General features: G+C 45.2%; 1 protein-coding gene and 1 pseudogene across 1 annotated transcript in view; one reads left to right on the top strand and one right to left on the bottom strand.

The window, feature by feature from the left end:
- Window positions 1-13,378, top strand: part of LOC147440863 (uncharacterized) — a 63,370-nt gene that overhangs the window by 20,512 nt on the left and 29,480 nt on the right. The window lies entirely within an intron of this gene.
- LOC147440864 (uncharacterized) lies at window positions 1,528-4,462 on the bottom strand (annotated as a pseudogene).

Below are 13,378 nucleotides of genomic sequence, written 5' to 3'. Positions count from 1 at the left end.
TGTATTGTTTGAGCCAAGAAATGTGGAAAGTTGGATGAAGTTTTCCCCATGAGAGTGGAAGTTCCAACTTGTAACTGACAACTGAGTACTTCTTGATTATTTTGAAAGGTCCATAGAAGCGAGGGCGCAACTTTGGAAAGACCAATTTCACAGTTTTGTAGCGATGAGGTGCTACATATAATAAAACCAAATCTCCCTCTTGGAAATCTGCATGTCGTCTATGCTTATTGGCTTGTTTCTGGTACTTTTGTTGGACATGAACCAACTTGTCATGTACTTGAATAAGTACATCTTGCATTTCTTGAACCAACTGATCTGCTAGAGCTACTTTGTGTTGAAGAATAAAGTTTGTCGGTATAAGAGGAGTATGCCCATAAGCCGCTTGGAATGGAGTCATGCCGGTTACTGAATGGATAGAGTTATTGTATGCGAACTCTACAAGTGGCAAATACTCTTCCCATGATCCCAATGGAATTTGTATGTAATGTCGAAGCATTTCTTTCAAAATTTGATTCACTCTTTTTGTCTGCCCATCAGTTTGAGGATGGTATGCTGAGCTGAATAACAAATTTGTACCAAGGGATTTGAAAAGGGATGTCCAAAAATGCCCTGTGAATTTTGGATCTTTGTCTGAAACAATAGACTTTGGTAGTCCATGTAATCTGAAAATGTGTTGCGCAAACAATTGCGCAACGTCTGGTGCCGAGGCTGCTTTCTTGCAAGGAATAAAATGTGCCATCTTTGAAAACCGATCCACCACTACGAGAATCTGTGCATTGCCTTTTTGAGAACGAGGCAATGTAGTGATAAAATCCATGCTGACACTTTCCCATCTTTCTTGAGGTACGGGGCCTGGGCAAAGGATGAAGTAACCCTTGAGGAAGTTGTCGAGAGGCCTTCATTGTTTGACAGGAATGACAAGCTTTGACAAACTTGATTGCATTTGTGGCCAAAAATATATTGCAGATAACAATCTGTATGTCTTGTTGATGCCTGTATGAGCAGCAAAAGGGACTTCATGATGTTCTTGGATCAAAATTTTCCGCAATGGTGTATTGTGTGGAACACAAATGCGATCAATGTAATACAGCAAGTCATTGACAATGGTGTAAGCTGCAAACATATTCATCTTTGCAGTAGTCGGAGTAGAGGATTTAAGGGCTTGAAATGCATCCCCAAAATCTCGATTTGTCAAATACTCATGCTTGAAACAAGCAGGTATCTCCATATGCACACCGGAAATGGCAAAGTTGATGGCTTGAGGAAGACGGCTTAAGGCATCTGCAACTGCATTTGCAAGGCCTGGCACGTATTGAATAATCATATGAAAATTTGCCAAGAACTCAACCCATCGTCCTTGACGAGGATTCATCACCGGTTGAGTAAAAATGTATGTCAATGATTGATGATCTGTCTGCACCACGGAATCTGCGCCTAGAAGATAATGTTTCCAAGTGCGGTAAGCATGAACACTGGCTAAAAATTCCTTGTCATAAACTGGGTATCTCATTTGTATGGCTGAAAATTTGCGGCTGTCAAAAGCAATGACACGCTCATTCTGCATAAGAACACCTCCAGAAGCACGATCTGACGCATCGGTCATGACCTGAAAAGGTTGAGTAGGATCTGCAATAGCCAAAACTGGAGTTGTCGTCAAGGCATGTTTAAGGGCTTTGAACGACTGTTCTGCTTCTTCAGTCCATTGAAGTTTATCCTGTTTGGTAAGCTCAGTCAAAGGAGCTGCAATGTCGGAGAATTTTTGGACCTTGGTATGATAAAAGTTTGCAAGTCCCAAAAAGGAGCGCACATCTGAGATAGTGAGCGGTAAAGGCCAATCCACTATGACCTGTATTTTCTTGGGATCGACTGCAACGCCACTGGCAAAAATAATGTGACCAAGGTATTCCACTGATTCTTGAAGAAATCACTTTTCTTCTTATTGATGTATAGCACATTGGTTCGCAAAACTTGGAAGACAAGCTTCAAATGTTCCTTGTGATCAACCATCGTTCGACTGAAAACTAAAATGTCATCCAAATACACAATCACGAACTTGTCCAAGTATGGTCCGAATATTTCGTTCATCAGCGTCATGAAAGAGGCCGGGGCATTGGTTAACCCGAATGGTAATACCAGAAATTCATAGTGACCATACTTTGTGCGAAAAGCTGTCTTGTACTCATCACCAATACGAATGCGAATTTGGTGATACCCTGATTTAGATCAATTTTGGAGTAGATCTTTGCTCCCAGTAACTGATCAAATAACTCGTCAATGCGAGGCAGGGGAAACTTGTTTTTGATTGTCAACTTATTCAAAGCACGATAGTCGATGCAAAGACGCATAGATCCATCCTTCTTTTTGACCAACAGAACAGGAGCTCCAAAGGGACTTTTGCTTGGGCGAATATGACTCTTATCCAACAAATCTTCTAGCTGCCGCTGCTGTATCTCTTGAGACTCTGAGTATGAAACTCGATTAGGGGCTCGAATTGGTGGAGATTGGCCGGGGATCAAATCAATGGGATGATCCACGGGACGCCGAGGAGGCAAAGTTGTTGGTAGCTCGTCGGGAAACAAGTCCAAATGTGGTTGAAAGAAGGGTTGCTGCAAATAGGCAATATTTGAGGAGGATTTAACTTCTGCTTCTTCTGCACCGGGTTTAACATCTCTTAATATGATTAAGGCAGTAGCACAATCACGTTTTCGAACCAACCGTTTGACTTGTAAAGCAGGAACCAATATAATGGGTTTGGCACTGAAAAGACCACGAAGCTCTATTTCTTGTTGCTTGTGAAAGAGCCGAATTGAGTGATCTCTGAAGCTGATTATTGGATCATACTGAAATAACCAAGATTGGCCAAGGATCAAGTCGTAATGTGACAAGGGCATAACTGAAGAACCAAGCTGATCTTGGTAATCCTGTATCTGAAAATCCAGCTTTTCAATCCTTTTGTTGCACTTGAGGAAGGAACCATTAGCAAGTTCTACTTGGTAAGCTGCCTCACTAGGTTGAGTTTGAAGGCGCAATTTAGTAATCAAAGATGTGCTGACGAAATTAGTAGAACACCCACTGTCCACAAGAACGTTGATTGGCTGCTTGCCAACAAAGCCAAGGAGGCTGAGAACCTGATTCGAAAGATCCACTGTAGTAGTAACGTGATTCCGAGCATTCATCATTAAGGCACTTACAACCTTGGAAACTCGAACACAACGTGCTGCCTGTTTGCCTTTGTCTGGGACAGGAGGTTGGTTGTGGATAGGTTCTGCAATTGTGGTCTCCATGTGAGAATTCTGGCGAGGATTTGAAGGATTTGGCTTCTTGGGGCATTCATACCATCTGTGATCTCCATGACAAATTGTACATAATCCTGTACGGTTGGAGTTGGAGGTTGAAGGAGTTGATGAAGAGAATTGCTGTCCAGAGGACGTATTCGGTCGAAAATCACGACGACCATTCCTTCTATGATTGGGACGATGGTTTCGTCGATTCTGATTATTTGCCGAAGAGGAGGCTCTGGAAGTGGCTGCTTGTCCAGAAGATTGGGGTCGGAAAGAAGTTTGTCCAGTAGAGTATTGTCTCGAAGATTGAGCTTTTGAGAAAGTATGCTGATTCTGACCACCTTGTCCTTGGTAATTACGTTGTGAAGAGCTTGCAAAATTGGAAACTCGATCACCAGGAAGGAAACTTCTGAGTGGGCGCCAATTGTCACCAAGACGCTCAACATAAGCGATTGCAGCATCCAGTGTGGCAGGGTTAAATTTATGGACATCATCTCGCAGGGAAGGCTCAAGTCCGTCAACAAAACTGTGGAGTTGTCGGAAGGATTGAGTGTCTCTATCTCAAGAGTTAATTTCTCAAACTCTGAGATGTACGCGGCCAAGGAGCTAGTTTGGCTCAGGCGGCGGAGAGAAGACCGGGCGTGGAAATCGGCATTTGCAGGCTCAAAAGCCTTGCAAAGAACGCGCCGGAATTTGTCCCAAGTAGCGGTGATTTTTCCATCTTTGATGCGGCGACGCCACCAAAGGAATGCAGTATCCTTTAGTAGAGAGCTAGCCAAAGCAACTTTCTTGCTTTCAATGAGATCAATATTTGAAAAGTAGACCTCCATTTTGAAAAGCCAATGGTCCAGCACGCGCTTATCGCGGCGACCGTTGTATGGCTCGGGCAACTTTGCATCTATCTTCTTTTTTTGTGCTCTGTTTATTATCTTAAAAAGATATTTCAATTCAGGATTGTCTACCTCTGGTTCCGGAGCGTCGACTTGCTCAGGAACTGACTCTGCTACCGAAGAAACTGAATGGGTAGCTGGCTGCGTCCTCGAAGAAGAAAAGGCCTGTAGGACATCCAAACGTGCGGTCATCGATGCAAGACCGGTGGAGAGGGCCTCCTGGAGGACGGACATTTCTTCTCTGAGGATGGCTATCGGATCGTCTGGTGCAGCACTGCCTGTCTCTGACATTCTGACGGCTCAGAGGGAATATCTCGGAGAAGCTGGAGAGGTGTGGTTGCCGTAAAAAGGTGAAGCTGCTGCTGATGTTGCGTTCCACTCCCCTAAGAAATCTGGTCCAAGATCCGAATCCTCGATATCTTCCACCTCGTCGATAGGAGGTGTGTCGTCTGGTGTCAAAGGCGTGTAGTCCGGAAGCTGTAACTCGCTGTGAACCCGAACTAAAGGCTACTGGGAAATGATGTCGTTTATTGAATCCACGCGACACTCCGTCAGAGAATAGGCCAAGTGGGGGTACCGGCTCAGTATGTGCTCGTAGTGTGGCAAATGAAGAGGCTCGCATGTAACGATGAGATGCCACACCACCCAGCCCTGTGAGCGCGAGGCATGCCGATGAGTGACATAAACCAGGTAATTTTGGGGCAACACTGCTGGCTGTAATGCAGGTACAAGAGCAGGCTCGGGTGTCGGAATGAAGTCGGGAACCTGTCTTTCCTCTGGAATTGGAACTGGAGACGGGGAATCCGAAATAAGAATGACTTCCAGTTCGAATGCGGGTTCCGGTTCGGGTACAGGTTCTGCTTCGGGGGTATCTGGTATAATTATCACTTCGGGAGCTGGAGGAGGATTTTCTGGCAATATTTCTTCGGGTACCTCGTCTATGTACGAGAGAAAATTGACGGGAACGTCGAAGGCATCGTCGTCCATGACTCTGAACAAGCCCGCGTGCGCGTCTGTTGATGGCCAGAATTGGTGGCGCTGGAAGTTAGCAGAAGAGGGTGCGCTGAATGTCTCTCATGATGGCGCTGTTTTGCCATTGCGCTGGCTGCCGCTGGCCTCTTGGTTTTTTTTTTTTGTTTAATTTTTCCACAAAGGGGTGCCCAAGGGTGCCTTCTTAAAATTAAGTTGGGCGGCCGGCCAAAATCTTTTAAAGTAAAAGGGTGGCCTTGGTTAAAAGAAAATCCAGCGCTGGCTTTTTTTATGTGAAACGCTGCGCTGCTGGCTTTTTAAAACACACGCTGCTGCCTCTTGGAAAAACAGCCAGCGCTGCCATGTTTGGGCTGCCGTGAGCGAGTTGCCGGGTGAAGGGGTGGCCTGGATGCATGGGCTCGCGGCTGATGCGCAAGGGAGATCCACGCGAAGCGTCACCTACTGTTGGAGAGACTTACTCCAGAAGTGCAACTGGTATGCCGCAACACCCATGCTTTCTGCCATCTTCTGCTTAGTTTTATGTATGTGTTTGAGAAAAAAAATTACCTCATGGCCATCTTTCTTCTGCTTCCATACAACTCCGGGAAGGGGGAGAGTAGCGGTGAGGGTGAGAGGCTCACAACCTTCGGGTCCCGGGAAAAATTTGCCCTGATACCACTGTAAGGATTCTAGTCGCTAATCCTTAATTAAGTACTTAAACTCATGATTAAGACTTAAGAAACTGAAACTGAACTTAGAACAAGACTTAGAAGACTCTGTGTTTGATTGATTGAAAGTGTGATACAAGGGTTCCTTTTATAGGAATTGAATAGTCATCAGTGAAGAGGCATGTCTCTTTGTGAAGAGACATGACTTTAGGCGAAAAGACACATCCTTTCGGCGAAGAGCTGCAACCATTGGGTGAAGAGTCGCATCCGTATGGTGAAGGGGTGTGACCAGTCGTCGAAGGAGTGTGGCTTTTGGCGAAGAGGTATGTCTTTTGGGCGAAGGGGTGTGACCATTCGAGAACAGGAGTCCTCCTAGGTTAGTCACACTTCGCATCTGCATCTGTAATGAATCAAGAAGTCACAATCGTGACAGAATACAAAAACATTGTATGGACCCCTTGTGCCTCCCATTGCCTTGATCTTCTCATGGAAGACATAGGAGAACTAGAATGCGTGAAGGCCATTCTCACCCAAGCCCTCACTATCGTCAACTTCATCAATGCTAAGGTGAGAGTACTTGCAATTTTTCGCACGTACTCCGACAAGGAGTTGAAGAAACCCTCGGCAGCACGATTTGCCTCTATGTGGCTTCTTCTTGAGCGCCTCTACGATGTCCAAAACAAAGTGCAAAAAACCATGGTGTCCGATGAGTTCAAGCAATGGTGTGATGGACTCGGCAACCTCACAAGAGGCAAAGGCCATCCAACGGCTTTCCCTCAAAGAAGTATTTTGGGAAGAGGTGAAGGGTCTTGTGATAGCCATCTTGCCCATCTACAGAGTGCTCCGAATGACTGACATGGAGGGATCTACCATAGGCCTTCTTCACCACTTCATGGATGAGGCATACAAGGAAATAGAGGCATCAACCATTCTTGATGGTCCACCCGATGGGACACGGTATGATGTATCTCCTTTGCTCTCCATTCTCAAGTCGACAATATGTTTTTTACTAATTTGCACTATAGTCTATGCCTCACCACTCTCTCTCTCTTTTTGTAGTGATGTCTTTGAAGATTCCCCCAAGAAAGATGATATCCTCTTTCTTTTCCAAAAGAGATGGGATTTTATGAAGAGGCCCATTCACCACTTTGTGGCTCTCTTGCATCCGGCCTACAAGAAGCCGGATCTTTTCACAAACCAAATGCTACAAGAAGAGAGCCGCAACTTCCTTCCCAAGGCCCTCTCGGAAGATCATCACGGCGCATTCCTTCAAGAGCTAATCAACTATGGAGACCAAAGAGGCACGGCTTTTACTTCCACCATATGTTGGAAGAGGGAGTCCTTGGTGAAGCCTCTTTTTTGGTGGGAGAGCTTCGGGTACCAATTACCTCACCTTCAAAGAGTTGCATTAAGGATTCTTGGACAAGTAAACCCTTGTAAGCCTCGGGCCTTGGCGCTCTCTCTCTCTCTCTCTCTCTCTCTCTCTCATGAATTATATTACATACATCATTGATACATGATACTCACTATCTTTTGAATATAATATAGGATTGCTTATCCGGTGCATGCGAGCGAAATTGGTCCGCATACTCGCTTATCCACACCAAAATTCTCAACAAACTGTCAACAAAGCAATTGGAGCGGCTCATCTATTGTCGCTCCAATCTCCGAATGTTGCGCTCCATGCATGAGATGCCTATGGCTAGACAAGTAAACCCTCTTTCTACACACTTGCTTCTCTCTCTCATATGGGCTATGGCTTTGCATTCCAATTCACATGTGCTAACTAGCCTAACTTTATCTTGAGTCTTGACTCTTTTGAACTTTTGTATAACTTGTCAAATAGGTCAATGTTGATGATTGCAAGGTCTCAATTGATACTCTCAAAAGTGTCAACAAAGAGCATGATATGACGGAGGAGCAAATTTTCCGCGAGCTCTACTTGGAGCTAGAGGAGATTGACCGATGGGTTTCTCGATGAGTACCGTACGTCTTCGTACGTGGACAAAACGTACGTGACCGTACGAGACCACCCTGTCGTGCATGCCCAGTCACTCAATGTAGATGCATATCCTCTGGTTGCACATTGCATAAGCATAAGCATTTCCATCAGATTCCATCAGAGTCAGTTTGGGGATTTTTCAAGTGACTTTATCCTATTTTTTCCCATTTTTAACATTTTTTACTTATTTATTGAGTGACTTTTGTTGGGTACTTAGTAGGGCAAATTGGGTAAGTTAATATATAAGCAAACCCAAGTTAGCACAATAGGGCAGATGAGCAAAGGGCACAACAGGCTTCCCCAAGCAACAGGTGCTCCCTCCCTCTCTCAGCAAGAACCTCGTCAAGCTCGCTTGGTGAGGCCCCTTCACTTCAGCCCTGGCGTTTTCTGGGATCGCCATCCACTTCCTCTCCTTGGCGTTTTCCTTCCACAGCAGGCCATCGCCATCAAGTGTCCTCCCTTGGCGTTTTTCCCCGCTTCCGACACTCCCAATCCTTAGCGTTTTTTGGATCGCTAGCCAATCTGCAATTCGAGCGTTTTGTGTAGCGTTTTCAGCATGGAACCCACAGCCATGGCAGCGTTTTCAGCAAGCATAACAGCAGGTGCAAACCACCCTAAAAATGCAGCCAGATAGAGCAGGTATCTCAGCGTTTTTCATCACCATAGGACCCCCGACAAAACCAGTCATTTTCAGCCATAAAGACAGCAGTAAAACAGTCATTTTCAGCCACCAAAACAGCCCCAAAATTCAGCAGGTAGAAGACCACAGATTTCAGCCCTAAGTCGTCGTCATCATCACCGTCGTCGTCATCGGCGTAGACCCCGTTTGCATCAGCCCATGCATCATCATTGTACACCTTTGTGCAATCAAAGTTAGACCACTCTCGCCGACAAGAGTGGGGCCTTCGGAGGAGTGTTACAACCTCTCGGGTGGCGTATCTCTTTTCTCTCCTTCTCTCAGTCTCATTCACTTGCACGCACTATATCCACTCACTTTGTTCGTGATCATAGCACTCTCCATAAGACGGAAGGCTCTTTCCTTCCCTAAGAGCTAAAAGGAACCTTGAGCAATAAAGATCATTAATCTTGAGAAAATACAACATTCATTCCGCTGCACCTTACAGACTGGAAACCCAAGAAAGAAGGGCTTGTCTAGTCTTCCCTTATGCCTCTTTTCACTCATTGAGAGCGGACCGTGCTTTTAGCGGCCGGCCAATCGACGTGAGGTGGGAAAAAGAAACCTTGGTGTGAGCGCAAGGCATCCAAGGGGTGCGCCCACGGGAAAGAGAAGAGCTCGGGTGAAGAGAAGATCCTTCTCTAACACAGATTGCAAGCGAAAGAAGAACCTCAAGAACCTCAAGAACTCAAGAACCTCAAGACTCTCAAGAATCCAAGAACCAAGAACCACAAGAGCCCAAGTTCCTCGTGAACTTAAGAACCCAAGACTTCAGTGTATGGTCATTACCCGAAGCGGAATGGATACTTCGCATGAAGTTGATGAGCATGACAGTGGCGAAGAAGAATTTTCCCCACCAGGAGGTTTTTCTGACCCTCCCCCTTTCCCTAAGCCATGGATTGTACCAAATCCTATGGAGGCCTTGGTCAAGTCGATGATGGACATGATGGCACAACAATAAGAAGCGAATCGTGTTGCGATGGCACAACAAGAAGCGAATTGCCTTGCCGTGGAGCGTGAACGCCAAAACAGACAGGAAATCTTGGAACGGGAAGCGCACTTGGCGGACGAAGAGCGAAAAGAAAGAAAAGCATAAAGAAAGGAGGCAACTGAAGAAAGACGAGCGGCCTTGGAGGCCGAGCATAAGGCATAGAGAGAACTACGCATGCAAGAGTTGGTCCGACAGGTTCTCACCTCGAAGGGCCAAAGAGGTTGGTAGTTCATCAAGTGGCGCAAGCCGAGATTCGGACTCCAATAACCTCGTCACAGAGAAGTTGACTTTCAGTAAGTATGATGGTAAGATGGATGCTAGTGTTATTCATTCTTGGTTGCATCAATTTAATGCTTATTTTGCGACAACTAAGAAGATAGGCAATAGCAAGGTTTTGACGGCAGCCATGTACCTTGCTGGTGATGCCATTAATTGGTACCACGCATAGCAAGAGACACAGTTGGCCGCGCACCTAGAGGAAGCTGACGAAGACCGCCCCTTCCCTTCAATCGGGCCGACTTCCAAGACAAGCTCAAGGCGCGGTTTATGCCACCACAGTACCTAGTGCGGTTGAAAGAGGATTGGTGCAATCTCAAGTAGAATGGTATGCCAGTCATGTCTTTTTCTAACCGTGTTTTGCAGCTTGGCATCCAATTACGCAAATCGGATGATGAGCGCAAAGAGGCTTTCCTTTTTGGGTTCGACGAATACATCAAGTTTGATGTAGAAGTCTTCAACCCCACGGATCTCAACAAGGCGGTAGCAATTGCTCTCTCCCAAGAGATGAAGCACAAAAAGGGAAAGCCTAAGGAAAACAAGACTTCAACAAGACTACATGTACCTCTCAGACTTCTCAAAACCTCAGAACGGTAAGAACGGTAAGAATGGTAAGAACGGTAACTCTTCTAACCAATCTTTCAATAGTCTCTCAGAAAAGAACTCTCCAAATGAACCTAAGGGTAAGGCTAACACAATTGCTAAACCTAAGCTCACTCTAGATGAAAAGGTAGAACAAGGAATTTTAGGAGGATACATCACGTCGGAAGAGAAAAGCACTTATTCTAAGGAAGGTCGTTGTTTTCATTGTCACATCAAGGGTCACATAAAAAGAACATGTCCTAAGCTTGAATCTAAAGACACTAAAGAACCCACAGAACCCACTTCCTCTGTCAATGCAATAAATGAGAACACGAGTGTGACCCAAGTCTCTCATGATCTTCCCATTGATGAGTCTCTCATTAAGTGTTATGGTCATGTGAAGGGTTAGCGTTTTGTTATATTGTTTGACCCAGGTAGTATGCATGATGTGATTAGAGACTCTCTTGTCAAAAGAGCCCGCTTGGAGGTTAGCAAGACATCTTCTTTCGAGGTGTCAGGCTTCGCTCCTGGTACAGACTCTCTCAGCATGCAAGAGTGCCTTGATGTTTCACTGTTCAACAAGCGTGCTTCTACATAAAATTTGTAGTCTCTCCTCTTTCAGGATGGGATATGCTTTTGGGCATTCGATGGTTTCGTGAGCATAACCCTCTCATTGATTGGGCGGAAAATACGTTCAGTTTCAATGCCAAAAGTGACTCTCCCATGGTCATTCGTGAAGAGCAAGTTGTTCATTAGATTGAAAAGAATCAGGAGGAGACTCTCTCAGTCTCGTCTTCTCCAAAGCAAGACACACATGATTTGAATGATAATGACAAGCATGACGATTTGCATGATAATAATAAGCATGATCCAGATGTGATTTCTCACAAGCATGATGATTTGCAGGATAAAGATGATTGTTCACAAGGATGACGGTTTAGTTGATACTTTGTCTAGTGAAGCTAACCTCATTGCAAATTCGATCAATCACGAAGAACCGATCTTGGCTTTCGAGTCGAGGTCCAAAGAACCCCCACATGAAGTATTATGTGTACATATGATTAGTTAGCACGCATTGTTCGAGTGTTTTATTCGTGATGCTTTTCTGTATTTTAGTCAGCGTCTTATGTGATCCCTTTTCAGAAGCATGACATATTGCACGATGAACACGATTCACTCATGAATGAGCACGGATGTATGGGGATGATTCATGAAAAGATGAAATGTTTGCACCCAAGGAATTCACATTCCATGTCTCTTCCTTGGCATGACATAGTATCTGAAAGAGCACAAGCAAGATTGAGCATCAAGCATAAGCATTTCCATTGTAATTTTGCCATAGTTGAAAAATTTAGATCAGAAAGACAAGATTCGACCCCATTGTTTGCGTATGTTTGATGAACGGCTTGGTACTCCGTCATTTTGTTCATCTGCATTGCATGCACAGTTTTTTCAAAAGAATAGAATTTTTCCAGTCACTTTACATGGAATGGGTATGTTCATGTTTTTTTGTTGGAAGTGGTTTCAGGAATTTTTATCCTCGGAGATTCTTGAAGAAGGTAGACGCATGACTATAGACGAAGTTGAAGCATTGAAGGAGCTACATATGACTTTGTGCCGCTTTCGGCGCGGCCCAAAGAAGCAAGTGTTGCAGACCTTTATGAAGTTCAAGTATCGCACAACCCACACATCATAGTGGGCTAGCAAAGAGTCCTTTCCAGGATTCCAGACGCTGTTGGCGATCTCCCTCGACGCCATACAGTTCGGTAGCAGTACCTCACTTTGAAAAGGAGGGGTCCTCATGTGCACATCTAACCCCATGTGTACGTGGACAAGCTACTTCATGGCATGGGTTCAGTTCAGTTAGATTAGGAAGTGATCTACCACTTTTGTGAGTCTGTTCGCAGACCGTGCATGTCCAGACACTTAGAGTAGATGCATATCCTCTGGTTGCACACAACATGATCATCAGATTTCCATAAGAACCCATCAGGAGCATTTTTACAATGCATAGACCTATTTTTCCTATTTTTGACATTTTTCACTTAGTATTTTTAAGTGACTTTTGTTGGGAATTGGGTAGGGCAAATTAGCCAAGCATGTATATAAAGAAACCTAGCTCTAGCACTTTCTGGCAGAAGAGGCAGCAAGAACCTTGTGTTCATCAGGCACCTTCTCAGCAAAGACCCCCTCTCCCCCCTCCCCCGGCGGAACTCCTACGTTTTCAGCCCCAAGAACAACCAGCGTTTTCAGCCTTGCAGAGCCTCCAACGTTTTTGCAGATCCACCTGGCGACAGCAAGACAGCAGGAACCCTAGTGTTTTTGCAACAGAAGACAGATTCAGCCCTAGCGTTTTTGGATCAGGCAGCAACCCTAGCGTTTTGCAGATTCACCGCGACGGAACCCACCAGCGCTTTCAGTTTATTGCAGTCAGTTTCCGTAGAACAAGTCCCGAACCTCGCAGATCTCACCTTCCCGCAGCAGATCCTCGCTGGACGGTCAGATCCATCCAAGTTTGCAGTTTCTGTCACAAGACGGGCACCACGTGCCAATAGATAAGAACAGACTGAATAGACTTTTAGCACTTCAATAACAACACACAAGCCGATACTCCAAACTCTGCACCTTCTCCAAGAAGCATGCCAGAGAATGAGCCCTAACCTCATATTTAAAGGCCCTAGGTCCCAAAAGCAGTTTACAGTAAAAAGCCTTCAAACTCAAAAGCATCTGGTCCAAAAGCAAAGCCAAAAAGCTACCATCGTAAATCACGGAATTCCGTACAGCAGTCAGCGCAAAATGCGGAAATCCGTACAGCTTGCCACGTCATCATGCCAATGCAATTTTCGGAAATCTGTCTTGTGTGTGTGTGTGAGAGTCTTGCTTTATTTTAATCCTTTACGTCACTTGGGGTCCCATCGGACGGGGTCGCCATAAGTTGGTAGGACTTCTTCTTCTGCTACTTGTTCTTCTTAGGGTTTAGGCCCCTCGGTTGGCATTTGCAAGTTGACTCCATTCTTCAGGGCTTTGACACGTCAGCAGTTTG

The sequence above is a fragment of the Adiantum capillus-veneris genome, chromosome 15 (assembly GCF_014529385.1).
Source record: "Adiantum capillus-veneris isolate H3 chromosome 15, ASM1452938v2, whole genome shotgun sequence".
Taxonomy (NCBI): Eukaryota; Viridiplantae; Streptophyta; class Polypodiopsida; order Polypodiales; family Pteridaceae; genus Adiantum; species Adiantum capillus-veneris.
This window is presented reverse-complemented; position numbering and strand designations above follow the sequence as displayed.